The 27,725-nt window shown below is 40.1% G+C and overlaps 1 protein-coding gene across 5 annotated transcripts in view; it reads left to right on the plus strand.

Moving 5' to 3' along the window:
- The first annotated feature begins 4,809 nt into the window (after positions 1–4,809).
- The window catches only part of MARCHF8 (membrane associated ring-CH-type finger 8), a 143,077-nt gene continuing 120,161 nt past the window's right edge, over positions 4,810–27,725 (plus strand). For 3 of the 5 annotated variants that reach the window (XM_054503437.1, XM_054503438.1, XM_054503441.1), the window contains exon 1: positions 4,810–5,478. The gene's annotated coding sequence lies outside the window, so the exon portion shown is untranslated. Of the gene's footprint in view, positions 5,479–5,795; positions 6,333–27,725 lie in introns of those variants that run through there. The other 2 variants (XM_063669848.1, XM_063669847.1) reach the window with 2 other exon arrangements.

Here is a 27,725-nt window from a genome sequence, read left to right on the forward strand (position 1 = left end):
GTCACTTTCTTGTACATCCAGTTACTAGAGCATTTGTATTAGCATATAAATATTTAAACAGAAAACCTCAATCCTGCATCTCTTACCTGCTATGATCCTATTTCCCTGCTCTCCTTTACAGCAAGAAAGCAATGATTGTATTTACTTGTCACCACCATCTGTTATCTCAAGAATCAGGCTTTTAATCCTACCACTTTATCTTAATTGCTCTGTTCCCAAGGTCTCAGTGATCTCTATGCTAACAGTTCAGAGGTCAATCCTCATCTGACTCAGCCTCTCAGTGCAAATGACACCTTTAGGCACTTGTCTCCTGAAACATTTTCTTCACTTGATCAGGACTCCTCTGTTCCAGTTCTCCTCTGACCTCTGATTGCTTCTTCTAAATTTCCTTCTTATCTCTACAGTACCAGATGTCTAGCTTTTCAGTCTCTTCTTTTGCTGCAATTATGCAATTCGGACTTATGAACGTCCTAGATCGGTGACTTTCAATGATTTTCAAACTGTAGGCCACAACTGTTACTGGGTTAAAAAAATCAATTGAGTTGGGAGTGAAAAATTTAAACACAAGAAATTGTGCATCACATGTAGGAATGGTAAATTTGTTTCTGGAAACTTTTAAATTATATACATGTATTTGGTTAATATGTAAAATGTATTTTGTATTTTAGGTTGAGGTCAAAGATATGAAAATAATTCTCTGTGTGATCTCATCCAATCATGTGGCTTTTTGAATACCACTGCCTAATCTTCAATTTATATCTCTATATCTCTCCTCTGAATTCCAGTCCGGTGAACTTGAGTCTGGTGAAACTGTATCTTTATTAAGGTTATTAATAAAAAGGAAAAAGTCTTATATCAAGGCAACAACAAAAATAAAAAAAAAAAGGAAAAGGCATTTAGATTTGGGACCAGGGAACGTGAATTCAATGTTGGCTCTACCACATAGCTTTGCAACACTTTAGTAGGTTATTGCTAGTTTCTTCCTTTGTTTGCAAGCTTCCTTTGTTTGCAAGCTCCACATTCATCTATTCTAGTGGGAACACTAGTATATCTGTTGTATTAGATTGGGTGGCATTATAGAGCCATGCACTGTACATTTGCCATATATTTTGTCATACATAACACATTTTATTTTATTTTGTTTTGATACGTAGTCTCACTCTGTCGCCCAGGCTGGAGTGCAGTGGCATGATCTCGGCTCACTGCAAGCTCCGCCTCCCAGGTTCATGCCATTCTCCTGCCTTAGCCTCCCGAGTAGCTGGGACTACAGGCGCCCGCTACCATGCCTGGCTAATTTTCTGTATTTTTAGTAGAGATGGGGTTTCACCTTGTTAGCCAGGATGGTCTTGATCTCCTGACCTCGTGATCTGCCCACCTCGGCCTCCCAAAGTGCTGGGATTACAGGTGTGAGCAACTGCGTCCGGCCAACACATTTTATTTTTTGCAATGAAACTCTTTAAAGAACTAGAACATGGTTGGGCATGGTGGCTCACACCTGTAATCCCAGTGAGAGGTGAAGCCAGCTGGACTTCCTGGGTCAAGTGGGGACTTGGAGAACTTTTCTGTGTCTAGCTAAAGGATTGTAAATGCACCAATCAGCACTCTGTAAAAACGCACCAATCAGCGCTCTGTGTCTAGCTAAAGGATTGTAAATGCACCAATCAGCACTCTATAAAATGGACCAATCGGCACTCTGTAAAACGGAACAATCAGCGTTCTGTAAGATGGACCAATCATCAGGACGTGGGCAGGGACAAATAAGGGAATAAAAGCTGGCCACCCGAGCCAGCAGAAGCAACCTGCTTGGTTCCCTTTCCACACTGTGGAAGCTTTGTTCTTTTGCTCTTTACAATAAATTTTGCTGCTGCTCACTCTTTGGGTCTGTGCCACCTTTAAGAGCTGTAACACTCACTGCAGAGGTCTGCGGCTTCATTCTTGAAGTCAGCGAGACCAAGAACCCACCGAAAGGAATCAACTCCGGGCACACCAGCACTTTGGGAGGCCAAGGCGGGCGGGTCACCTGAGGTCAGGAGTTCAAGAACAGCCTGGCCAACATGGTGAAACCCCGTCTCTACTAAACATACCAAAAATTAGCTGGGTGTGTTGGCAGGCACCTGTAATCCCAGCTACTCAGGAGGCTGAGACAGGAGAATTGCTTGAACCTGGTAGGTGGAGGTTGCAGTGAGCTGAGATCGCATCATTGCTCTCCAGCCTGGGCAGCAAGAGCAAAACTCGTCTCAAACAACAACAACAAACTAGAACATGGTTGATGGGTTGATGTATTTAACCATTTGGTAGGGAGTCAGCGTGACTGGCTCTGGAGATAACACTGATCACTTGGCTCAAGCCTGAATTCTTTGTTATCTCTTCATGTCCCACAAACTCTAGGAGAGGGTAGGTAATTTCCCTATGTGGGCTAAGGCTAAGAAAAGGCAGTGTATTAGGAGTCCCCATTAACACAAGCAGGGAGGATTTGGAATTAAGCTGTTGCCACAAGGCCAGTATGCCTCTTGGAGTAAGCACCTGGTGCCCTATAAGCAATTCCCTTACTGGCTGCCTTACGTTCTGAGTGCAATGGTTTCTTCCCAATTGTGCTTTGTTTCCTTGCTGGCAATCCTTTTTTTTTTGGAGATGGAGTCTCACTCTGTCTCCCAGGCTGGAGTGCAGTGGCATGATCTTGGCTCACTGCAGCATCTGCCTCCCAGGTTCAAGTGATTATCCTGTCTCAGCCTCCCGAGTAGCTGGGATTACAGATGCCTGCCACCATGCCTGGCTAATTTTTGTATTTTTAGTAGAGAGGAGGTTTCATGTTGGCTAGGCCATGTTGGCCAGGCTGGTCTTGAACTCCTGAGCTCAGGTGAGCTGCCTGCCTCGGCCTCCCAAAGTGCTAGTATTACAGACGTGAGCCACCACGCCTGGCCGGCAATCCCTTCTTGAACTGCACTCCAGGTGGCAAGAATCTGGACCCAGGACCTGGACACGTTCAAGTTGTCAGCTCCCTTTCCCTGAGGACTCTGACCTCCTATACTAATACCCCGTCGCCAAAGACCATATATGGTTAACATTTACCCAACACTGTATGTATTGGGCACTTAAAAGTGTTATACAGGCATTACCTCATTTTGTCTCATAACCACTCTATTCAGTAGATATCTTTCAGATAGCTGAAGAGAGGCTCGGAAAGGTTAAGGATATTGTGAGTAATGATTGCGCCAGGACTCACCCTAACTTTGCCTCCATGAGTGCTGCTTATCAGCCCTGCATAGCTCACAGATCCCTGTTGAACTACGAAGGGTCTGCCGCTTCCTGTAGAAGGATGACAGGATTCCATATCCATTGATCAGTCAACCAACCCTTTGGCTCAACAAGCCTGGTCTAGGCATAAGCTATACCAATGGAAGATATTGGTACTGCCTTCATGGAACACCTGCTGCCAGAAGCAGTAGAGTCAACCAGGTTGTGGCAACTGGCCTTGATAACCTATTTTCCACAGTAAAAGACAAATGGAGAAAATTCAACATTTTCTGCTCTTTGAAATATTGTATTCTAAGTGTGTTATAGAAATGGAGATGTTTTGACCTTGCTGATCCAGAGGGTATCTTGAGCACACTGTTCTGAACCTGACAATCTGCTCTTTACTTACCCAACAATTCAAAGTGGTCAGAATTGTAGGGAGGAATTGATTAGCTATATGATAGATCACTCCTGGACAACAGAACAGCTATGGAATATTTGAGAGGATTTGCTTATAATTCACTCATGAATTTACTAAGAAATACAAATTATTCATCTTTTATTCATGATTATGGGAGAAATAAAATTGGCAGTGGTTGAAACTATTTCTGGGAAGTTTGATGTAGGAAAATTGGATTTGGTAGACAGTGATGAAAGTGACAGAGGAATAATGAGAGTTTTATGTGGACAAAAGATGAATGCAGAATCTGGCCCGGTGCAGTGGCTCACACCTGTATTCCCAGCACTTTGGCAGGCCGAGGCAGGCGGATCATGAGGTCAGGAGATTGAGACCATCCTGGCTAACACGGTGAAACCTCGTCTCTACTAAAAACACAAAAAAATAGCCGGGCGTGGTGGCGGGCGCCTGTAGTCCCAGCTACTTGGGAGGCTGAGGCAGGAGAATGGCGTGAACCTGGGAGGTGGAGCTTGCAGTGAGCCGAGATCGTACCACTGCACTCCAGCCTGGGCTACAGAATGAGACTCCATCTCAAAAAAAAAAAAAAAAAAGATGAATGCAGAATCAAATATTTAGACGTCTGTATGTACACAGAGATGATTCCCCATAAAAATTAAAATACAACTTAAAAGTAAGAAGGCGTATAAACCTCCTTCACGTGCTTTCTCTGGCTAAGAGGCTATGCTGTGGGAATCTGTCTTTCAGTCCAGATTAGGGAGCGAAAGCAAACAAAAATCTGTCAAGGCAAAAACCGTTATTACTTATTCCTTCGCTTTTCCTCCCGTTTGATAGCCTCAGGTAAGAAAGTATTTTCCATCTTCTTCTCCAAGTAAAACATCCTTTTGCCAGACAAAATTTCCTTTTCCTTCCAAAACACTAATATTAATAACATGTAGTCAGGGCCAGGAGACACTAAACGACACACGCAGAGCTGGGGAAGTCTTTTCGGTTCCAAGCCCAGTGGGTTCTCGCCTGGGCACAGCGAAGGGGTGCAAGCACAGCAGGGCCGCGCCGCGGCACCCGCTGCAGCCCGCCCCCAGCGCGCTGTCGTCGCCGGGGCAACGCCTCCACCCAACTCGGCCGGGCACGTGACGCCCGCGTCACGTGACCTACCAGTTGGCGTCCTCCCGCGGAGGGGCGTAGGGTGTAAACAGGCGACGCGCTGGCGGAGGTGCGGCCCTGCTGCGTCGGCGTCTCGGGCATGCTCGAGGCGGGCCAGGGCGGTCGCGCCGCCAGCTTAGCGCCCACCTGAGGTAACTCCTGCGGCTTCTAGGATCTGAGTACCCCCACGCCGCGCGCAGCCGCCCCGCCGGCCGCCGATAAGGGCGGCCGAGCCCCCGGCCCGGGTAGGGGGTGTGGCTGCCGGCCGCGCGTCGGCTACAGGTGGGCTGGGCTGGGCTGGGCTGGGCTGGGCTGGGCGGGGGCGGCCGCCAAGGACCCATCCCTGCGCTGCGGGTCCGGCCTGGAGCCCGCCGAGAGGCAGCGCGACTCCGGACGGTGGGTCTCTCTGCCCCGGTGCTCGCGTCTGCCCCTGGGGCCGGGCCGAGCGGAACCAGGAATCGCAGAAACAGTCAGCGCCCAGGGCTCTAGGCCGGCCGCCCCGGGTGCCAGGTGAATTCCTTTCCCTGACGGGCTGTGAGACGTTGGCCCGTCAGCCGTCGTCTTTGGCCTGAGTTTGCACATCTGTAAAATGGAAGCTCGGACTAGTGATCCGTGAGGACCTTCCACGTCTGACGTGTGATCTCGAGAGACCTGCGTACATTCGGGGTGCCAGAAGGAAAGCATAGGTAACTATTTTGTCCTTTAATTGCTAGCTTTTCTTTGGTTTTTAAATCTGTTTTCATCTTAAACGATTCGTATTCCTGTCCACCTGGGTGAAGTTTTTAATAGAAAACTTATTGGGTGGGGTTATAATGGTTTATGTTACCGTTTTCATGTTTCTTTAATGCAACAAAACCTTTTTTTCTTAAAACCTATTTGGAAGCCCAAATTGTAAAAGTAAATAAATAAAAATGGAATCCTTTTCTGCCTCACTATCACTATTCTCACCACCCATCCCCACGCTAACTACCCTTAAGGACCCCTGCAAGTCATAGGTTGAGGAGCTGTGTTTGGAATTGAGGAAATGTTTTGTGTATTTTTTAATTTGATGGGATCTGGAAAATGAATTCTTTGCATGTGTGGAGTTTTCTATTATTTTTCTCTTTATTTTGTTCGATTGCATGCTATGTAATTAGAGAGACAACTAGCATAACCCTCACATACCATACTTCGGGGCCTTTTTGGCCCCGAAATTTCTGATAAAGAAGTTTCTCTTTCCATCTTTCCTTGCATCCCAGTCCCTGGGGAAGTAAGTGTATGTTTATAATAGTGAGACTTCATTCCTCATTGCTGGTTTAGTTGCTCCGATGCAGAATGGGAATGGAAGACTTTTGAGGCCAACAGAATGGGTTAGGACGTATCTGAAAAACATGAAAACTCTAAAAAACATGAAAACTGAAGGAGTATACGAACTCAAGTCGTTGAGAGTCGTGAAATAATGTGAACATGCTCTTGTATGAAATCTTGAGACCCTGGAGCAAGAGAATTTTGGATTTTGAGAGAACTGAGTTCAGGAGAAAAGGATGTCCTGTTTCATATGGTGAGTGAAAATACAAACAGTATGAGGTGGTAGTGTGTAGACAAAGTTATCAGGATTTTTTTTTTTTTAAGAGTAACACATAGTTTCCTAATTGATTTTGGAGACTAGGGTTTTAAGAGATGTACTGAAACTTGAAGTTTAATGTTAAAAGAGGGAAACCATACTCTTTAAACCTTGTCTGCTTGGTGCTTCTGTGAGTTGAGCAAGAATTGGAAGTGGAATGTACTATAAGTGGTACCCAAGGTGACCTAGTGGAAAGGTTTTCTCTTTTCAAAGCCAACTTACTTCCCTGATCTTTGGCTTAAGCTTAAACAAGTCAGTTCCTTTCTTTGGTTCTCAGTTTCTGCTGAAAAATGAGGAAATTGGATTGATTACTATTCTACCTTTTGGCTCCAGCTAGGTTTGCCAGATAAAATACAGGATGCCTAGTTGATATGAATTTCAGATAAACAGTGAATTTTTGTAAAATTTTTAAAATAAATTTTTACTATAAATATTACGTGGGAGCATACTTGTACTGAAAAAATGATTCGTTGTCTGAAATTAAAATGTAACTGGGCTTGCTGTATTTATATTTGCTAAATCTGGCAGCCTTAGCTCCAACATTTTTGTCTCTTTTAAGTTAGTGCCAGCTCAAAGTAGAGCTGGGGATGAATAGATTCAAGCAGCCAAGAAACCCTAATTGTTGTCAGTAGTAGCGTCTGGTTCTTGAGGGATGTCGTTGATTCACTTGTGGTTTGTTTCTTTTTCCCTTGTGTAGTAGTTCCATTTCTGCTATAATCACATAATGTTTAGGTTTATCCTTCTGGTGGTAAGTAGTTTAAAATATCTGAAAGCAAGTTAAAAATATTGCTGAAATTTCTAAAAGTAACTTCATTTTTTTGAGCCTTGAAATGGTATGTGCTTTTTCCCCCCCTGTAAAAGGGACTTTACAACCCTACTTGTTCCCTAGGTTTGTGGTTGACTACAAGACATTTTCTAAAGCCGTGGACTGTTCTGATGCCAAGTAATCAGGAAGTTCTTCTTATGCCTTCTAATTTTGTTCCCTGTGAATATGAAAAATTATCACTGTATACACTATAAACGTTTTATATTTTATCTGACTGTTGTCAGCTTTGTCTTTGCTGTATTGAAGGGTTTTCAATTTTGAAATTCTTTTTCAAGGAGTGTAATTTTAAACTCACTCTTTCTTTCTGTCTGTCTGTCTGTCTGTCTGTCTTTCTTTGCCAGAACCAATTTCTTAACTCACTTGGAAATGCCTGAATTTTCTAATTCATTTTTTCAATCAATAGTCAACAAAAAATTTGGTGTGTTTGGAGAGCCAGGTTGATGATGTGACCGGTGTTCTAGTTCTCCAGGTGCTAATTTCTGATAGAGGAGTTAAAACGTGTAATTTGAGAATAATATGATGAAGGCTTTGAAGAGGTGCAAATGCTATGGAAATTGAGAGGAAGGATGGGTGCCCTTCAGATTGATATATTGGAGAGAAAATCTCGAGGAGGTAGAAGTGGATTCTGGACATGGAGGTAAAGGTGGGATCAGGAAGACAGAGGTGGACAGAACGGTGGAAAGAAACGGATTAAGGGCAGGGAATCTGTCTTCTCAGTTCTACAAAGCATACGCTTTGCTGGATTTAAAATACTTTACAATATTGTGTATGTGTGGTGTTTGGTTCACTGTGATGCTCTCATCTGCTTTATATTTACTTTGAACTGCTCTGGTGTCTTTCTGTATTAGAAAGACCTTCAGTTGTCAGTGAAGCTCTTTGAAAAAATGTTTATTAAATGTGTCACGCATATAAGAGTATGTATTGAAAAAAATAGAATATTACCAATAGCATTGAGATCTCCTGTGTACTTCTGCCTTCCTCTCAAAGGTAACCAGCATGCTGAATTCTGTGTCTGTCATTTCTTTGCTTGCTGCTGCTGCTTTTTTTTTTTTTTTTTTTGAGACAGAGTTTTGCTCTGTCACTCAGGCTGGATGGAGTGCAGTGGCACCATCTTGGCTCGTTGCAACTCTGCCTCCTGGGTTGAAGCGATTCTCCTGCCTCAACCTCCCAAGTAGCTGGGACTATGGGCACACGCCACCATGCCCTACTAATTTTTGTATTTTTGTAGAGACAGGCTTTCACCATGTTGGCCAGACTGGTCTGTGTCTCAGCCATCCGTGTGAAGAGACCACCAAACGGGCTTTGTGTGAGCAGCAAGGCTGTTTATTTCACCTGGGTGCAGGTGGGCTGAGTCCGAAAAGAGAGTCAGCAAAGGGTGATGGATTATCATTAATTCTTACAGGTTTCTCAGCACCTATAAAGTGGTGGAGTTAGGAGCAATGTTTTGCGGGCAGGGGGTGGATCTCACAAAGTACATTCTCAAGGGTGGGGAGAATTACGAAGAACCTTCTTGAGGGTAGGGAAGATTACAAAGAACCTTCTTAAGGGTGGGGGAGATTACAAAGTACATTTATCAGTTAGGGTGGGGCAGAAACCAATCACAATGGTGGAATGTCATCAGTTAAGACTATTTTCACTTCTTTTGTGGATCTTCAGTTGCTTCAGGCCATCTGGATGTATACCTGCAGGTCACAGGGGATATGTTGGCTTAGCTTGCGCTCTGGCCTGACGGTCTTAGACTCCTGACCTCAAGTGATCTGCCTGCCTCAGCCTCCCAAAGTGCTGGGATTGCAGGTGTAAGCCACTGCGCCTGGCCTGCTTTCTTGATAATGTTATTTTACGTTATATATGTATATCCCCCCAAAATATTGTTTGCTTATGCATATTTTTGAACGTTATATAAATGGCATCATGCTATGTGGATTTTTTTTCCTGCAACTTTTTAAATTAGTTACTAAGTTTCATTCATGTTTTTATTCAAAGGTAAGAATTTCTCTGGAATATACATCTAGGATTGGAGTTGTTTGTCAGGTGTGTACACCAGTAACTTTACTAAATACAAATTGCTTTCCAATGTAGCTGTACTGTTTTACTATCCTACAAGCAGTGTGAGAGTTCCTGTTTTTATCCTGTCTACATGCTCTCCAGTGTTTGGTATGAGAAAACCATGTATCTGTTAAAGGTCTAGTATCCAGAGTATTTAAGGAACTCTTAACCTCAGTCATAAAAAGAAAGGGAACTCAAAAAAATCGACAAAGGATTTGAATAGACACTTCTTCAGATAAGACATACAGATAGCCAGTAAGCACATGAAAAGATGTTTTACATCATTAGCCACCATGTAAATGGAAATCAAAACCACAGTGAAATACCATGTCACACCAACGAAGTAACTGAGACGGTTACTAAGTGACCGTCTAAGTGACCATCTTAGTAAACTAAGATGGCTATGTATAATAAAAAAGACAGGTAATAATAAGTGTTGGTGATGTGGAGAAATTGGAATCTACATGTTGGAATGTAAAGTGGAGCAACTGCTTTGAGAAACAGTCTGGCAGTTCTTGAAATGGCTAAATTTGGGATAAGGGATGATAAAGCAGTTCCACTCCTAGGTATATACCCAAGAGAAATTAAAACATATACCTATGCAAAAATTTGTATGTACATGTTCACAGTAGCGGTAGCCATAATAGCCAAAAAGTTGAAACAACTCAAACATATATCAACTGATGAATGGTTTAAATATGTGGTCTATCCATGCAGTGGACTATTAATTCAGGAATAAAAAGGAATGAAGTACTGACTCATGCTACAAATGGATGAACCTTGAAAACATTCTAAGTGATGAAAGAAACAGTCACAAAAGGCCACATATTGTGTGATTACATTTATATGGAATGTCCAGAATACAAATATAGAATTAGATAGTAGATTACTGGTTGCCTAGAACTGGTGTTGGGGTAGGGGGTGGGGAAAAATGGGGGTTTGACTGCTAAAGAGGACTGGGTTTCTTTTTGGGGTGATGAAAATATTCTAAAATTGATTGTGGTGATGGTTGTACAGTTTTGTGCATTTGCTAAAAACTATTGAATTGCACACCTGCAAAAAAGCTATTAGTGGAAAGAAGGAAATTTTTTTAACAAAGATGCCGTGTTGTATGCCGCCTGGAGAATCCTAGGTGGTGGGGACTGAGACTTGCCTATAGCCATGTGACTGAGATGGGAACCATATCCTTTTCATACATGGAGGCCTTCAGAGGGTCCCACAGCTTGGCCAGCAGCTTGACTGCAACCCCATGATAGACTTTGGCCCAGAAGTACCCAGCTAAGCTGTGCCTAGATTTCTGGCCTGTGGTAACTATGAGGTAATAAATGTCCATTGTTTTAAACTACCGAGTTTTGGGGTAACTTGTGTGCAATAGTAAATCACTCATAAGCAGCAGTGTTGCAATATGTATTTTTTAAATTTTAGTTTTCTGGAAAACTATGGTGATTAAATTACTAAATTATAATATGGATTCTTTTTTTTTTTTTTTGGAAACAGAGTCTTGCTCTGTCACCCAGGCTGGAGTGCAGTGGCGTGATCTTGGCTCACTGCAAGCTCCACCTCCCATGTTCATGCCATTCTCCCTGCCTCAGCCTCCTGAGTAGCTGGAACTACAGGCGCCTGCCACTATGCCAGGCTAATTTTTTGTATTTTTAGTAGAGATGGGGTTTCACTGTGTTAGCCAGGATGGTCTCGATCTCTTGACCTCGTGATCCACCCACCTTGGTCTCCCAAAGTGCTGGGATTACAGGCGTGAGCCACCACACCCGGCCTACAATGGATTCTTTTATTCATTATTTTGTTAACCACAATTCATAACCAATAGTCAATGATACATTTATTGAGATATCCTGTAAATTATTGGGGATAAATTATACTTAAAATGGCTAAAATATCTTTTATTACAGTTTAAAAAATGTGTAATCTCTGTATAATACAAGTCTTTAACAACCAAAACAGGCATTTTTAAGACGATATAGCAGTACATAACACTTCACATATTATAATGGTTTTCTGGTAACTTTTATATTTAAAACTTATAAGTGGTATTAATATGTTAGGAGATTTATTTATTTATGACTTCAGCAAAGGCACTCAAAAAAGAATCATCGAAGCAAAACTACCATCTCATAGAAGCCAACCCGTTCTTGTAGGAACTAATATGAAAGGAGGTTAAAAAGATTTTTGTTCTTTTCCTTTAAATATTTCTGTTCTTCAGTTGAAGAAATGTTGTATGACTGTATGGATAAGGAAAGTGTTTTGAAATTTCATTTAAGAAATGAAGACATGTTTTCACAGTTTGTAAGGATTTTCTTTTTTTTTTTTTTTTACTTTTGACAAAATGAAAAAAATATATTTATTAGCATGTAAGGATAGCTGAAATATTGTGTGAAAAAAAGGCTACTGAATTTTCTCCTATGTTTTATTCTAGAGGTTTTATAGCTCCAATGTTAAGGTTCATGATCAATTTTTAGGGGTTGATAGGGTGTTCGGTATGAGCTATGGGTCTAGGTTCTTTATTTTCCTTTATGAATACACAATTTTTTAATTTTAATTTTAATTTTATTTTTTGTCCGAGGAGGCCTTGGGCTCAAGCTAACTGGTCTAATATACATTTTTTAATATCATTTGTTGAAAAGGTAATTCTTTCCCTATTGAGTTTCTTCTTCTTTCTCTATCCTTTGCCCAGTGAGTTCTCTTGGCATTTTTGTTGAAAGTCAACTGGTGATGTATGTGTAGATCTGCTTTTGGACTCTCTCCTGTTGCTTTTGCTGTCTGTTCTTATGTTGGTACCATATTATCTTTATCTATAACTTTATGTGAGGTTTGAAATTGGTTAGTGTAAGTCCTCCAACTTTGTTCCTTATTTTCAAAAATTTTCTGGGTATTATAGGTCCTTTGTGTTTTCAAAAGTATTTTAAAATCAGCTTGTTAGTTTTTTTAAAAAAGAAAACAACTTGTGGTTTCAATTGGGATTGTCTTGATTCTATAGATCAGTTTGTGGAGAATTGCTATTTTAATGTTGTCGAACCTTCCAATACATGCACATGGTATAGCTCTCCATTTATTTAGTTCTTTAATTTCTTGCAACATGTTTTTTAGTTTTGCAGTGTACAGGTCCTATGCGTATTTTGTTGAATTTATACCTTAATATCTTACATTTTTAATGCCATTGTAAATAGGATTAAAAAAATCATTTCTCAAGTATTCCTTGCTAATGTGTAAAAATACAGCAGATTTTTGTATATTGTCTTTGTGTCTTATAGCCTTTCTGAATCCACTTACTAGTTCTGGTAGTCTTTTGGTTGGATTTTCTCCACATACAGTCATTGAATAAAGACAGTTTTACATCTTCCTTTCCAATCATGTGCTTTCTATTTCTTTTTCTTGCCTTATTACACTGGTGAGGACCTCAAGTCCAATATTATGATAGAAGTGGTGAGAGCAGACGTCCATGTTTTGTTGTCAATTTGAGGGAGAAAGCATTTAGTCTTATATGTGGTACAAAAAGCACTAACTGCAACATTTTAAAAATGTTAAATTGGACTTAATGAAATTAAAACGTATGCACTTCAGGAGATGTTAAGGAAAAGAAACAGTATACTATAGACTGGGAGCAAATGTTGGCAATTTATGTATCTGACAAAGGACTTTTATCCAGCATATATAAAGAACTTCAGTAAATTAATAAGAAGCTTAGAGAACTCAAATTGCAAAATCGGTAAAAATTTGTGGAGCAACTTCACAAAATAAGGTATTTGAAATTCTAGTAGACATACTAAAAATTCTCAATATATTTATTAAAGGAAATTATAATTATGAGCAACTTTTTGCCTACAAGAATGGTCAAAATGAAAAAGACTAACAATACCAAGTGTTGGTGAGGATGTAGAGCAATCAGAATTTTACATAAATTGCTGATAGGAGTGTATAGGCACTCTGGAAAACTGTTTGACAGTTTCCTATTAACTTAAACATGCACTTACTGTATGACCTAGACATTACACCCCTGGGTGTAAAATAAAACCTTAAATTCACAAATGACTTGTACAGCAATACTCAGTTCTTAACACTGGAAACAGTATAATCTTTCAACAAGTCTGCAATGGAATATTACTCAGGAGAAAAAAGGAATGAATTGCACAGTGTCACTATATGAAATTAAAAACATGCTGAGCAAAAGAAGCCAGACAAAATACTACATTCTGTATGATTTGATTCATGTGTAATTCTAGAACCACCAAAACATTAAGAGAGCAGATTAGTGGTTGCCTGAGGTTATAGGTAGGGGTGGGGATTGACTGCAGAGGAGCAAAAGAGAACTTTCTGTGGTGATGGAATTACTCTGTATTTTGATTGGGTGGTGATTATACTACATATACACTTTTTATACACTTTTGTCAGAACTTCACATTATACTTAAGGTGGGTGCATTTTATTTTATGTAAATTATGTCTTAATAGAGTTGTTTTTAAAAAGGGTCTAAAAAGCATTTATAGACTGAACATATACCTATGTGTATATACTGAGATTTTATGTAAAATATTTAAATATATGTATACTCATAGGAAACGCCTAGAAGGATGTTAAGCAAATTGTTACTAATTATGTCCAGGTGGTGAGAATTTTAGGTGATTAAAAAAAAGATTGGGCTTTTTATATCATTTGAATTATTCCTTTCAATGAACACATTTTTGCCAAAGAAAAGAAAAATTTTTTTTTGTTTTTTAAAAAGGGTCTAAAAAGCATTTATAGACTGAACATATACCTATGTGTATATATACTGAGATTTTATGTAAAATATTTAAATGTATGTATACTCATAGGAAATGCCTAGAAGGATGTTAAGCAAATTGTTACTAATTATGTCCAGGTGGTGAGAATTTTAGGTGATTAAAAAAATGATTGGACTTTTTATATCATTTGAATTATTCCTTTCAACAAACACATTTTTGCCAAACAAATTTTTTTTTGTTATGTAGAAGTTCGATTATCTAGATGTTTTCATTTTTTCAAATATTGAGTAGATATTACAATATTTATAAATTATGTATAGAATGTAAGTGCTGTTATTCTGTAATCACCAGTTAGGAACAATTTACATTACTTTTGATGCCCTTGGTCTCTCTTCTCTGATCCCATTCTGTTATGTTCCCAGAGACATAACTGCTACCCTGAATTTTGTTTTTATTACTTCATTGCTATAGTTTTACCACATTTGTATCTCTAAGCTGTGTTGTTTTGCCCTGCATGCTGTTGAACTTTATAACTAGAATTGTATAGAATTGTATTGTGGGTAAACTTCTTTCATTTGCTTTTTTATTCCATATGAGATTTGAGACTCATTCATATTTTTGTATGGCCGTAGTTCATTGGTGTTTCCTTGTCTTATTGTGTTACATTATGAATATTCCACAATTTGTCCTTTGTAGTACTGATGAATGACTGGATTGTCCATTTTTTTCCTATCATGAACAGTGGTGATGTGAACATTGTGCATGTCTTTTTGTGCTCTTGGGCAAGAGTTTCTCTTTGTGTATGGTCAGGTTTATAGCTGCTGGGTTGTAGGATAATGCATTTCTTCAACTTTTCTAGAAGTAGTAGTTTTCTGTTGCTGTGTAACTAATTACCACAAACTTAGAGGCTTAAAACAACACACATTTTAAAATCTCATGGTCCTATAGGTCAGAAGTGTGGTAGGCTTGGCTGGGTTATCTGCTCTGGGTCTTCCGAGGCTGAAATCAAGTTGTCAGTAGGACTGCATTCTTTTCTGGAGGCTCTGGAGATAAATCAACTCCCACACTTATTTGGGTTGTTGGTAGAATTCAGTTCATATGGTTGTAGGACTGAGTTCCATGTGTCCTTGCTGGATGTCAGCTGGTGGTCATTCTCAGCTTCTACAGGCCATACATTTCTTGCCTTGTGACCCTCTTTCTTTCTTCATCTTCAAAGCCGGCGTTAGGAGGTTGAATCTCTCATGCTTTGAGTCTCTCTGACTCATATTTTTTTCCTTCTCTAGATGGAGACCATTCTCTGCTTTTAAGGGCTCATATGATTTGATTGGGTCCACTGGGATAATCTAGATTACTCTTTCTATTTTATCTCCATGGTCCTTTCACAGCTATACTCAAATTAGTGTTTGAATAACCAGGGGCAGGAATCTTGGAGGACTATCTTTAGATTTCTGACTACCACTCTATATAATATGTTGTTTTCCATAGTGATGGTACCAGTATGCATACCTTAGCAGACATTGGAGTTCTTGTTCCATGTCCTTAACATTGTCACTTAATATTGTCAGATATTTAGGCTGAGAAGTGGTGTCTCATGGTGTTTTTAATCTGTGGGTCCGTATTTATCCATAAGTAAAGATAGTTTTATTTTGTTGCTTTTTAAAAAGTTTTACATAAATAATTTTATTCTGTATGTGTTCTCTAACGTGAGATTTTCCCTCAGATTTGTGCTTTTGTGGTTTGAGTTTTAATAACTACTGTATGGTGTTTTATTGTATGAATAGATCACAATTTGTTCATTCATTGATGAAAATTTAGATTGTTTCTTAGTTCTTGTGAATGTGTGAGAGAATTTCTTGATATATATATATATGATTGTATATATGTTGGTAAAATCTAGAAGTGAAAATCATGTGCATCTTCCCTGTTTTACTATATAGAGAGACTTACAAAAAAGTAGATTCTTTTCCTTCCTCCATTTTTTTTTTTTTTTTTGAAAATGGAGTCTCGCTCTGTCGCCCAGGCTGGAGTGCAGTGGCACGATCTTGGCTCACTGCGACCTCTGCCCCTCCAGGTTTAAGCAGTTCTCTGCCTCAGCCTCCGGAGTAGCTGGGATTACAGGCACGTGCCATCACCTTCCCTCCATTCTTTTTTGCTTTCTTTTGTTACTGCTTTTATCCAGTCTGACAAGCATATGTCTTTATTGTCTTTAAAAGAGTTACACAGGTAATGTCACAATGCTAAGAAATTCAAATACTGTAAGTACATAAAGAAAAAGTCTCATCTAGTTATACTGGGTATTTTAATAAAAGTAGCATCATACTACATACTATATTTTGAAATATGCTTTTTCACCTAGATCAATACATACAGATCCGCATTCTTTTAATAATTATGTAGTATTCCTTTGCAGGTTGAGTTTTGTTTACTATTCTATGCTTAGTACCTAGCAATCAATAAATGTTTGTGGGATGAGTGAAGAATATATGGGTACATATATTCATGAATTATTCAACCCTTCTCCTGTTAGTGGATATTTAGGGTGCTCTGATTTGTATCTTTTAAAATGGTGTCACAGTGATCATTCTCGTATATATATCTTTGAACATTTATGGGTGTATTCTTAGTCTAGAGCCCTAGAAGTGGAATTGCCTGGTCAAAGGGGATTTAAATTGGTTGTCCCACTTTTATTTCAGTCTGTACTCCCACTAATGGTGTTTTGGTGTTCTTTCCCCTATTCACTTGCCTACAACATTATCTATTACCAATCCCTTATTTTTCTGTATCTTAAAATTAATGTTGAAATTTTTATCAAAGTAATACTTGGACATTGTTTAAAAATAGCGAGCATCAAGTCTTGCAATAATAAATAGAGGCAAACTGTATTCTTGTTATAATACCTATTTTTAATATTTCTAAACATGTTTATTCCACTGTTATTTATTTATCCACTTTAAATATTATGCATTGCCTTCTTATTCTGATAGGTGAGGATTTGGACATCTTAAACTCCTCATTTACCATTTCCCACTCTCTGACTATGGTTACATCCCTATTTTTAGTGAAATCAATAAGAAATATTTAGTTAGTGACAACTTAACTATTCATCTGCAAAGCCAGGTAATAGTCTATGACTACATGTCCTTTCTTATGTGTTTTTTAAGTTGTTACCTAGTTTTTTACACCTGCATCACTTTTTAATACAGATTCTTGGTAGATGGATCATGTTTTCTCTCAGTCTTCATATTTTCATAAAACAAAAACTGTCAATCCTTTCACACAACATCTGTACAACTTGGTACAGTTCTGAGGGGCAAAAGAGTTAGGAAACTTGAATTCTGCTCCTGACTTTTCTGAATAGCTTGACCTCTGGCAAGCAGCCTTGCCTCACCTCTCTCTGCCTTGTTTACTCATTTATAAAAATGGGATTGGGTTTGAACTGGCTGGTCTCTGATTCCTTTCAGTTCTGCCATTCTGGTTTTTTTGGTCTCCTGTTTAATCTTAATTGTATCACTTAAATAGCTAACTGTAGCAGCTTGTGGGGGGAGTGCATTTTACAACTTGGAGAAGAAAAAGGCTTGGATGAGAAAGACAAGATAATATAGAAACTTGAAGGGCTGCTGTATAGAGAGTAATTAGGCTCGTTTCACGTGATTCAAAACTAATAGCTGTAGTTGAATGGGAGGTGCTCTTGATTCAGCATAATGGACACACTCCTAACAGTTAATTCCTTTCCAGAATTGAAGTGGGCCACCTTAAGTGGTGGGTCTTTCCTAACACTGAAAGGACAGAGGTCAAGGTAGATAGGCAAAATGATGCTTTAGAGACAGGTTGAAGTTATTTAAGTCCCAGCCAGCCAGGGATAGTACCGGATGACTTCTCTAACCTTTTGGCCTCCCATAGGTGGACATTATGGCATGATAAGGTTGTTAAGCTAAATTTAGAAAACATATTGTGGCGTGACTCATTGGTCATTACTTTAACCAAATTATAATAATGATGATTCATATACTTTTTTAAAAATCTGCATTTTTTTTTTTTTTTTTTTGGTTGAAGTGCCTAAGTACTGTTCTCAGTTTTGAAAATGTTACTCCTCTAAGTCTTGTGTAGTTCTTGATGATTCATCTGGGAAAGCAGCCCTTTTCTTCTTTTTGAGTGATCTTTGAAAGCTTGACACTTCTCCGTAAACTAAGCTGGGAACTTTGAATTTGAGTTTTTAGTTGCCACAACTGTGGGGATGCTAATGGCACCTAGTAGGAGGGTCCTGTTGAGATATACAGCTAAATTAAATTTGTCATTGATTATGTGGGTGTGTTGCCAAGTTTTCTGGAGATGTTTACCAGTCTGGGCAATTTTGATAGTATTATCTTCTTACAGTTTCTGCTGTGAAGCAGTCTTTGAAGAAATAAGATATTTGTAGGAGCAAGCCCTTGGGGAAAAAAGCATTCTTACTAGTTTTATTTGATTAATTAATTACAATGCCCTCATTCCCAATTCTTGAGGTAGAATTTTGACCACCTTAGTATCTGAGTGAGGAGGTAATGTGTGTGTTTACATTTCCTGAACTACCTCAGGTCTCCTCTAACCACTGGGTGTCTTGTTCCTGCTGAATCGTACTGTGCAGTAGACTCCACTGTACTAGTGGATGCATCAGTCTGTGGTAGGATTTCTTGACCTTAGCTCTGCTGACAGTTGGGGTTGGATAATTCTTTGTTGGGGGGAACTGTTCTGTGTATTGTAGGATGTTCAGTAGCATCCCTGGCCTCTTCTTACTAGGTGCCATTAGCACCCCCACAGTTGTGGCAACTAAAAATATCTCCAAGACACTGGCAAAATCCCCTGGGGTGATAAACTGCCCCTGTTGAGAACCACAGACTGGATAAACTGCCCCTGTTGAGAACCACAGACTTACGAATGCCGCTCAGCTGGTCCTCTGCCATGGTTAAGGTCTTCCTATTCTTGTCTGGTTTCTCCATGTTCCCAGCCTTGCTCACAGCCTCCTCTCACCTGACTGTGCTCTGCTTAGCTAATTAGGCAGAAAGTTGCCAAGTAGAAGGTGGAATCAGTGGGGAATAGGGCAGAGCTGGAGTCAGGTGTGGCCCTGGGTAGTGGCTGAGCTCTGGCAGCACACAGATGGGTGTGTTTTTTTGTGGTAGCTAAGATTAGACTGCTAAAGCAAATGATCTTTGACATGAAAATAAACTGACAATACCACTGGTGGTCCTAGCGCACAATACTAATCAGGTATGTGGTATCTTTATATTGTTTCAAGCCTGCCTTGGAGTCTATTGTTAACGAAAGAAAGCTCCAAGCATGTTTCCTCCTTAATGTTTTTATTTGAAAGAAGCAAAGAAAAGTGAAACCGGTTCTTGACAAACTTCATATTCAATATAGTTTCAGTTTTCAGGTGACTTAAATAGCTAGATACATTTTTTACATGTATGAAATGAGGTGGGAGAGTTTGTAAATTTGAAGCAGCAGATTTTTACTGAATGCAGCCAGGTATGGTGCCATGTCCTCAAGAAATACTTGGAGTGCACAGGGAGTGAGACAGGCACCATTATGTAAGCAGTGGTAGTTCACAGATGGTGAGGGGTGAGATCTCATAAACTGGAGACTGGGACAGGTGTTCACATTCCCTACTTATTTTCATTTTCAAACAGTCACTGTTTATAATATGTCTGTTCTGAGCTTTATGAATTTTTTTTTTTTTTTACTTAAGATCATCCTAACTGCCCATTTTGTAAACTTTATTCTCTTAACATTTATTATGTCATATTTCCTGATTTTAAATAACTTTTAATGACTGCATATTGCATTTTGTGGTTATATCCTAAGTGGTTTACTTAACGATTTCCCTATTGTTTAATGTGGATTATTTTAAGAATTTTGCTATTATAGTTATCATTTGATGAATATCTTCAGCATAAATTTTAGTCCACAGTTTAGATTATTTCTTTCAGATAGTGTCATGAACTAGAATAGTGTGGATTTTTTTTTTTTTTTTTTTTTGGAGATGGAGTCTTTCAGGCTGGAGTGCAGTGGTTGTGATCTCAGCTCACTGCAACCTCCGCCTCCCGAGTTCAAGCAATTCTCCTGTCTCAGCCTCTCGAGTAGCTGGGATTACAATGCCCGCCACTGTGCCCAGCTAACTTTTGTATTTTTAGTAGAGACAGGGTTTCACCATGTTGGCCAGGCTGGTCTAACTCCTGACCTCAGGTAATCCACCTGCCTCTGCCTCCTAAAGTGCTGGGATTATAGGCATGAGCCACCACGCCTGGCCTGGTGTGGCTATTTTTAAGGCTCTTGATTCATATTGCTGAACTGCTTTCCTAAAAGATTCTAATTAATGCTTCCACTAGCAAGGTGTTGAGTGGCCATTTTAGGGCATCCTTGCCAATGTTGATGTTTTCTAAAAAGAAAATCACCGATTTAGCAGGTGGAAAACATTCATCTTTCATTGACTTTTGTTTTTTGTTTTCCTTTGAAAGTTCATTAGCTTCTTTTGTGCAGTTGGCTGTACATGTCCTTTTCCTGTTAATCTTTTGGAGGTGTTATAGTGCTTTTTAAAAGAAATTTGCTTTATATAACTTGTTTATATATGAAGGATAGTGACTTTTTGTCATTTTTGTAAAAAAAAAAAAAAGCTTACCTAGTTTTCCAGTTATGTCTTTTGCTTTATGTGTAACTTACAGAAAAAATACACAAAGAGTATAGGGAATTACTACATGTAATTTACTAAGATTCACCAGTTGTTTGTATTTTACCTCGTTAGCTTTATCACTCTCCCTTTCTTTATATGCATATACGTGAATGTATTTTTTGTGATTCATTTGAGTTTAAGTTGTATAGGTCCTAAGAATACTTCAACATGTATTTCTAAGAGCCAGGATATTCTCTTGCATAACCACAGTAAAATTAGCAGTCAAGAAATTTAACAATTGGTACGGTGTTGTTATCTAATTCATAGTGCAGTTTCAACAGTTGTCCCTATAATGTCCTTTATTGCCCTTTTGTTTTCCATGTCCAGTATCCAGTCCTGAATCGCCATGAAATTATCATATTTCTTTAGTCTCCTTTAATCTGGAGTACTTTGTTAACCTTTCATTGTCATTCTTGACATTGATCTTTTGGAAGAGTACCGATCAGTTATTTTTTTAGAATGTCCCTCACTTTTTACTTGTTCGAAATTTCCTCATGGTTAGATTCAGTTCATGCATTTTATGCAAGGATAACAAAAAAGTGATTTTTATTTTTCTCAGTGCAACATATTAGGAGCAACCTGATGTCAGTTTGTTCTAATATTGCTGATAACATCAAACAGTTGGTTTAGTTGGTATCTGCCAGATTTCTCTACTGCCATGATACTGTTTTTCTCTTTGAAGTTAATATTTGTTGACAATGTGTTAATATCCTGTTCCTCATCAAACTTTCACCCACTAGTTTTAGCTCCCAATGATGACTTTCCAACTGCTGCATGCTTCCTTCTGTAGCTATTGACTGGCATTCTACTGTAAGGAAGAGCTTTCCCTCCTCCCTCCACATCCCATTTATTTATTTGTTCAATTATTTATTTGAATGATTCATATACATATTCTTATTTAGCGGTCTGTAACTCATTACTGTTATCTTGATACTAAAATCATCCCAAATTTGGTCTGTGTAAACTCGTTCAGACTGGCTTCTGTGTTCTTTTCATATGTCTCCAGAATTCTTTGAATACCTATTTACTTTCTGGTGCAACAAGATGCTCTGGGCTCATTTTGTATGGCCCACCCCTCAAATCAGCTTTTCTTAGAGGAGTATTGTTACTATTAGTGAGGAACAAATGGTATTTGGAAGTCAAGATCTGGATATATGACGTGCTTATTGTGACTGGTGTGTCATTATTTATAGGCCTACTCAGTGGCCACAGCTAGGATGTTTGTTTGTGTGTAAATAGATACATGTATATCCATATTTTAATTTTTTATTAAACAATTTTTTAGAGACAGGGTCTCACTCTGTCTCCTAGGCTGGAGTGCAGTGGTATGATCATAGTTCACTGTAACCTCGAACTCCTGGGCTCAAGCAATCCCCCTACCTTGGCTTCCCAAGTAGCTAGGACTACAGACATGGGCCACCATGCCCAGCTATTTTTAAAATTTTTAGTAGAGATGGGATTTTGCTGTGTTCTCCAGGCTGGTCTTAACTCCTAGCCACAGGCAGTCCTCTGCTTTGGCCTCCTTAAAGCGGTAGGATTACAGATGCCTATTTTAAATTTATATATCTTAGTTTGTTATGCTGCTATAACAAAATACCTGAGACTGGGTAATTTATAAACAGTGGAAATGTATTTCTTATGGTTCTAGCAGCTGGGAAGTTCAAAATCAAGTCACCAGCATTCATTCTCTGGTGAGGGCCTTCTTGCTGTATCTTCGTGTGATGGAAAAGTGGAAGGGCAAAAGGGCTGAGCTAGCTCCCTCCAGCCCTTTTTTTAAATAATATTTTTAATTTTTAATTTTTGTGGGCACATAGTAGGTATATATATATTTGTGAGGTGCATGAGATGTTTTGATACAGGCATGCAATGTGAAATTATCATATCGTGGAGAATAGGGTATACATCCCCTCATGCATTTATCCTTTGTGTTACAAGCAATCCAATTACACTCTTATTTTAAAATGTATAATTATTATTGACTGTAGTCATCCTGTTCTATCAAATAATGGGTCTTATTCATCCTTTCTATTTTTTTTTTTGTGCCTATTAACTATCCCCACCTTCCCCACAGTCCCCCATTACCCTTCCCAGCCTCCAGTAACCATCCTTCTACTGTCTATGTTCATTAGCACAATTGTTTTGATTTTTAGATCCCACAAATAAGTGAGAACATGTGATGTTTGTCTTTCTCTGCCTTGTTTATTTCACCCTCTGGCTCTTTGATGAGGTCCCTAATCCCATTCATGAAGTCTCTGCCCTCATGATTTAATCACCTCATAAAGTCCTCAAGTCTTAATATTAGCATTGGCAATTAAGTTTAAGTTTCTTTTTTTTTTTTTTCTTTTCTCTTTCTGTTTAGAGACAGAGTCTCACTTTATCACCCAGGCTGGAGTGCAGTGGTGCAATTGTAGCTTACTGCAGCCTTGACTTCCTGAGCTCCAGTGATCCTCCCACCTTAGCTTTGTGCGTAGCTGGGACTTTTAAGCTGGGATGCTTTAAGGTGCATGCCACCATGCCTGGCTAGTTTTTTCTTTTCTTTTTTTAAAATTTTTATTTGTAGTAGAGAGATGAAGCCTCACTGTGTTGTCCAGGCTAGTTTTGTATTCCTGAGCTCAAACAGTTCTCCTGCCTTGGCCTCCCAGTGTGCTAGGATTACAGGCTTGAGCCAGGACACCAGGGCGTGATTAAGTTTCAACATGAGAATTCTGGGGGACACATTCATACCCTAGCAACATCTATGTATACACACTTATATATTAACAACTATTAACAATATGATTTCACATTGATTCTACCAGTGTTAATCAAACACCATGAGGGGGTGGTACTTCTTGCATCTTCCTTAGGTTGAATTTCATCAAATGCTTTTCTTGCATCTTGCCTACACTCAGTGTGCAAAGATATGCTATATTTATTTCTAGAAGTTTTATAGTTTTGGCTTTAGGTTTAGATCTATGATCAATCTCAAATTATTTTTTATTCATGGTGTGAGATGGGGTTGAAGTTCATCATTTTTCTGTATTGGATATCCAACTGATCCAGCACTATTTGTTGAAAAGGCTTTTCATTCCCCATTGAATTGCTTTGATGCCTCCCCTGAAAATCATTTAACTGTATATGTGTGAGTCTGTTTCTGGACTTTGTATTCTGTTCTCTTGATCTGTTTGTTTGTCTTTAGGCCAGCACAATACTCTCTTGATTATTGTAGCTCTGTAAGAAGCCTTGAAGTCAGATAGTTTAAATTTCACTCATGTCCCTGTGAAGAGACCACGGAACAGGCTTTGTGTGAACAATAAAGTTTTTTAATCACCTGGGTGCAGGTGGGCTGAGTCCTAAAAGAGTCAGCAAAGGGAGAAAGGGGTGGGGCCATTTTGTAGGATTTGAGTAGGTAAAGGAAAATTAGTCAAAGGGGGTTGTTTTTTGGTGGGGGTCACAAGGTGCTCATTGGGGGAGCTTTCGAGCCAGGATGAGCCAGGAGAAGGAATTTCACAAGGTAATGTCATCAGTTAAGGCAGGAACAGGCCATTTTCACTTCTTTTGTGATTCTTCAGTTACTTCAGGCCATCTGGATATATACGTGCAGATCACAGGGCATATGATGGCTTAGCTTGGGCTCAGAGGCCTAACGTTCCTGTCTTCTTATATTAATAAGAAAAATAAAACGAAATAGTGGTAAAGTGTTGGGGCAGCGAAAATTTTTGGGACTGGTATGGATAGATAATGGGCGATGTTTCTCAGGGCGGGATTAGGGGCACTGTGGGAACCTAGAGTGGGAGAGATTGAGCTGAAGGAAGATTTTTGTGGTAAGAGGTGATATTGTGGGGTTGTTTGAAGGAGCATTTGTCGTATAGAATTACTGGTGATAGCCTGGATACGGTTTTGTATGAATTGAAAAACTAAACAGAATAAGAGGAGAAAAACAGGTACTGAAAGACGACAGAATAGAGGGGGCCTGTGAGGCTGGAAGGATATATTTTCCTTGGTCCAAAAACCCTTTGCCTTGTGTGGGAAGAGATTGATAGGTGGAAGTTTCAGTGGGGGAGTAGATGGGAGTGGCCAGATGAGAAGGAGAAAAACTGCCCTGCGGGATAGAAGTTGGAACACTGGCTGCTTTTTTTAGCTGCCCTATCAGCATAAGCATTGTCCTGGGCGATGGGATCTGATACCTTTTGATGGCTGCTTTTTTAGCTACCTTATCAGCATAAACGTTGTCCTGAGCAATGGGATCTGATGCCTTTTGATGGCCCTTGCAGTGAATGACTCCAGCTTCCTTCGGAAGTAAAGCGGCTTTGAGAAGAGTTTTTATTAAAGTGGTATTAGTGATGGAGGACCCTTGCATAGTGAGGAATTTTTTTTTTTTTTGCCTATATAACAACATGGTGGTGCAGGATATGGAAGGCATATTTAGAGTCCGTATAAATATTGACGCATAGTCCTTTTGCAAGAGTGAGGGCTCGAGTTAAGGCAATGAGTTTGGTTTGCTGAGAGGTAGTGGGGTGGGCGGAAAGTATATGCATCGGGTGTGAGGAAGAAGATAGGTTTTGGAAGTTATGAGAACAGTAGGGAGTGAGTTGCGCATAGTTTGTGATTTTGAGAGCCTCTAAAAGTATTAAGGCAGCAGCAGCTGCCGCATGCAGACGGGAGGGCTAGGCTAAAACAGTAAGGTCAAGTTGTTTGGATAAAAAGGCTACAGGGTGCGGTCCCGGCTCTTGTGTAAGAACACTGGCTTGACTGAAGTAATGGGGGCTGTCTGTGAAGCCTTGTGGCAGTACAGCCCAGGTAATTTGCTGAGCCTGATGGGTGTCAGGGTCAGTTCAAGTGAAAGCGAAGAGAGGCTGGGATGAAGAGTGCAAAGGAATAGTAAAGAAAGCACGTTTGAGATCCAGAACAGAATAATGGGTTGTGGAGGGGAGGTATTGAGGATAGGAGAGTATATGGGTTTGGCACCATGGAGTGGATAGGCAAAACAATTTGGTTGATAAGATGCAGATCCTGAACTAACCGGTAAGACTTGTCTGGTTTTTGGACAGGTAAAATGGGGGAATTGTAAGGAGAGTTTATAGGCTTTAAAAGTCCATGCTGTAACAGGTGAGTGATAACGGGCTTTAATCCTTTTAAAGCGTGCTGTGGGATGAGATACTGGCATTGAGCAGGGTAAGGGTGACTAGGTTTTAAGGGGATGGTAACGGGTGCATGATCGGTTGCCAAGGAGGGAGTAGAGGTATCTTATACTTGTGGTTTAAGGTGGGGAGATACAAGGGGAGGATGTGTGAAGGAGGCTTTGAACTGGGGGAAAAGGCAGCAATGAGGTGTGGCTGTAGCCCAGGAATAGTCAGGGAAGCAGATAATTTAGTTAAAATGTTTTGACCTATTAAGGGAGCTGGGCAGGTGGGGATAACTAAAAATTAGTGCTTAAAAGAGTATTGTCCAAGTTGGCACCAGAGTTGGAGAGTTTAAGAGGTTTTAGAAGCCTGGTCTTCAATACCCACAACAATTATGGAAGCAAGGGAAACAGGTCCTTGAAAAGAAGATAATGTGGAGTTGGTAGCCTCCGTATTGATTAAGAAGGGGCGGACTTACCTTCCACTGTAAGAGTTACCTAAAGCATCTGTGATGGTCCAGGAGGCTTCTGTGGTGATCGGGCAGCGTCAGTCTTCAGCCGCTAGGCCGAGAAGATTTGGGAAGGAGTCAGTCAGGGAGCCTTGGGCCGGAGTTCTAGGGGCTCTGGGAGTGGCTGCCAGGTGAGTTGGATTTCCAGTGGGGTCCCGCACAGATGGGACATGGCTTAGGAGGAATCCTGGGCTTCAGGCATTCCTTCGCCCAGTGGCCAGATTTCCGGCACTTGAAGCAAGTTCCTCGGGGAGGAGGTTCTGAAGGAACCCCTGGCAGCTGTGGTTCAGGAGTTTGGAGTTCTTGTGTGCTGGAGATGTGGCTGGGGTTTTTCTCACAGTGGAGGCAAGGAATTGCAACTCAGAAGTACATTGCTACTTGGCTGCCTCTACTCTATTATTGTACACCTTGAAGGCGAGGTTAATTAAGTCGTGTTGTGGGGTTTGAGGGCCGGAATTTAATTTTTGGAGTTTTATTTAATGTCAGGAGCTGACTGGGTGATAAAATGCATAATTAGAATGAGATGGCCTTCTGACCCTTCAGGGTCTAGGGCTATAAAGAGTGTAAGGGTTGCTGCTAAACAGGCCATGAACTGGGCTGGGTTTTTCATATTTGATGAAAAAGAACCTAAATGCTAACTGTGGGAGAGGTGCGATAAAGAAAAAGCATTAACCTTGATTATGCCTTTAGCTCCAGCCACCTTTTTAAGAGGGCAGGTTGCGGAGGGCTAGTCACAGAACGAAACTGTAAGCCGCACCAGGTGTGAGGAGGGGGAGGTGATAAAAGGATTACAGGGTGGCGGGGTGGACGCTGAGGAAAAATTGGTACCTAGCGGAGGCTGAGGAAAAAATGGAAAGACTCGGGACTGTCTTCCCAAGTCCATGACCGGCGCTGGAGTTTTGGGTCCACGGATAAAACGCATTTCCTTTGTCTCTACCAGAAAAGCAGCCTGGGGAGGAGGGGAGAGGTCAGATGGGTCAGTAGAAAAGGAAGATTCAAAAGACTCAGAGACGCTTGGGGTTGGGACTGAAGGGACAGGCGGGAGGGAAAGAAGGAAGATTTGGGACGAGTTGCATTGGGAATGGAGACTAGGGATGGACTGATGTGTAAAAGAATGCCTGGGCATCAGGCACCTCAGACCATTTGCCTATTTTACAACAAGAATTATTTAGGTCTTATAGGATGGAGAAATCAAAAATGCCGTTTTCTGGCCATTTAAAGCCATTATCGAGTTTGTATTGGGGTTAAGTGGCATTGCAGAAGAAAATATTGCAGAAGAAAATAAGGCATTTAGGTTTTAGGTCAGATGTGAGTTGAAGAGGTTTTAAGTTCTTGAGAACACAGGCTAAGGGAGAAGAAGGAGGAATGGAGCGTGGAAGGTTGCCTATAGTGAAGGAGGCAAGTCCAGAGAA

This window comes from Pongo pygmaeus, chromosome 8 (assembly GCF_028885625.2).
Source record: "Pongo pygmaeus isolate AG05252 chromosome 8, NHGRI_mPonPyg2-v2.0_pri, whole genome shotgun sequence".
Taxonomy (NCBI): Eukaryota; Metazoa; Chordata; class Mammalia; order Primates; family Hominidae; genus Pongo; species Pongo pygmaeus.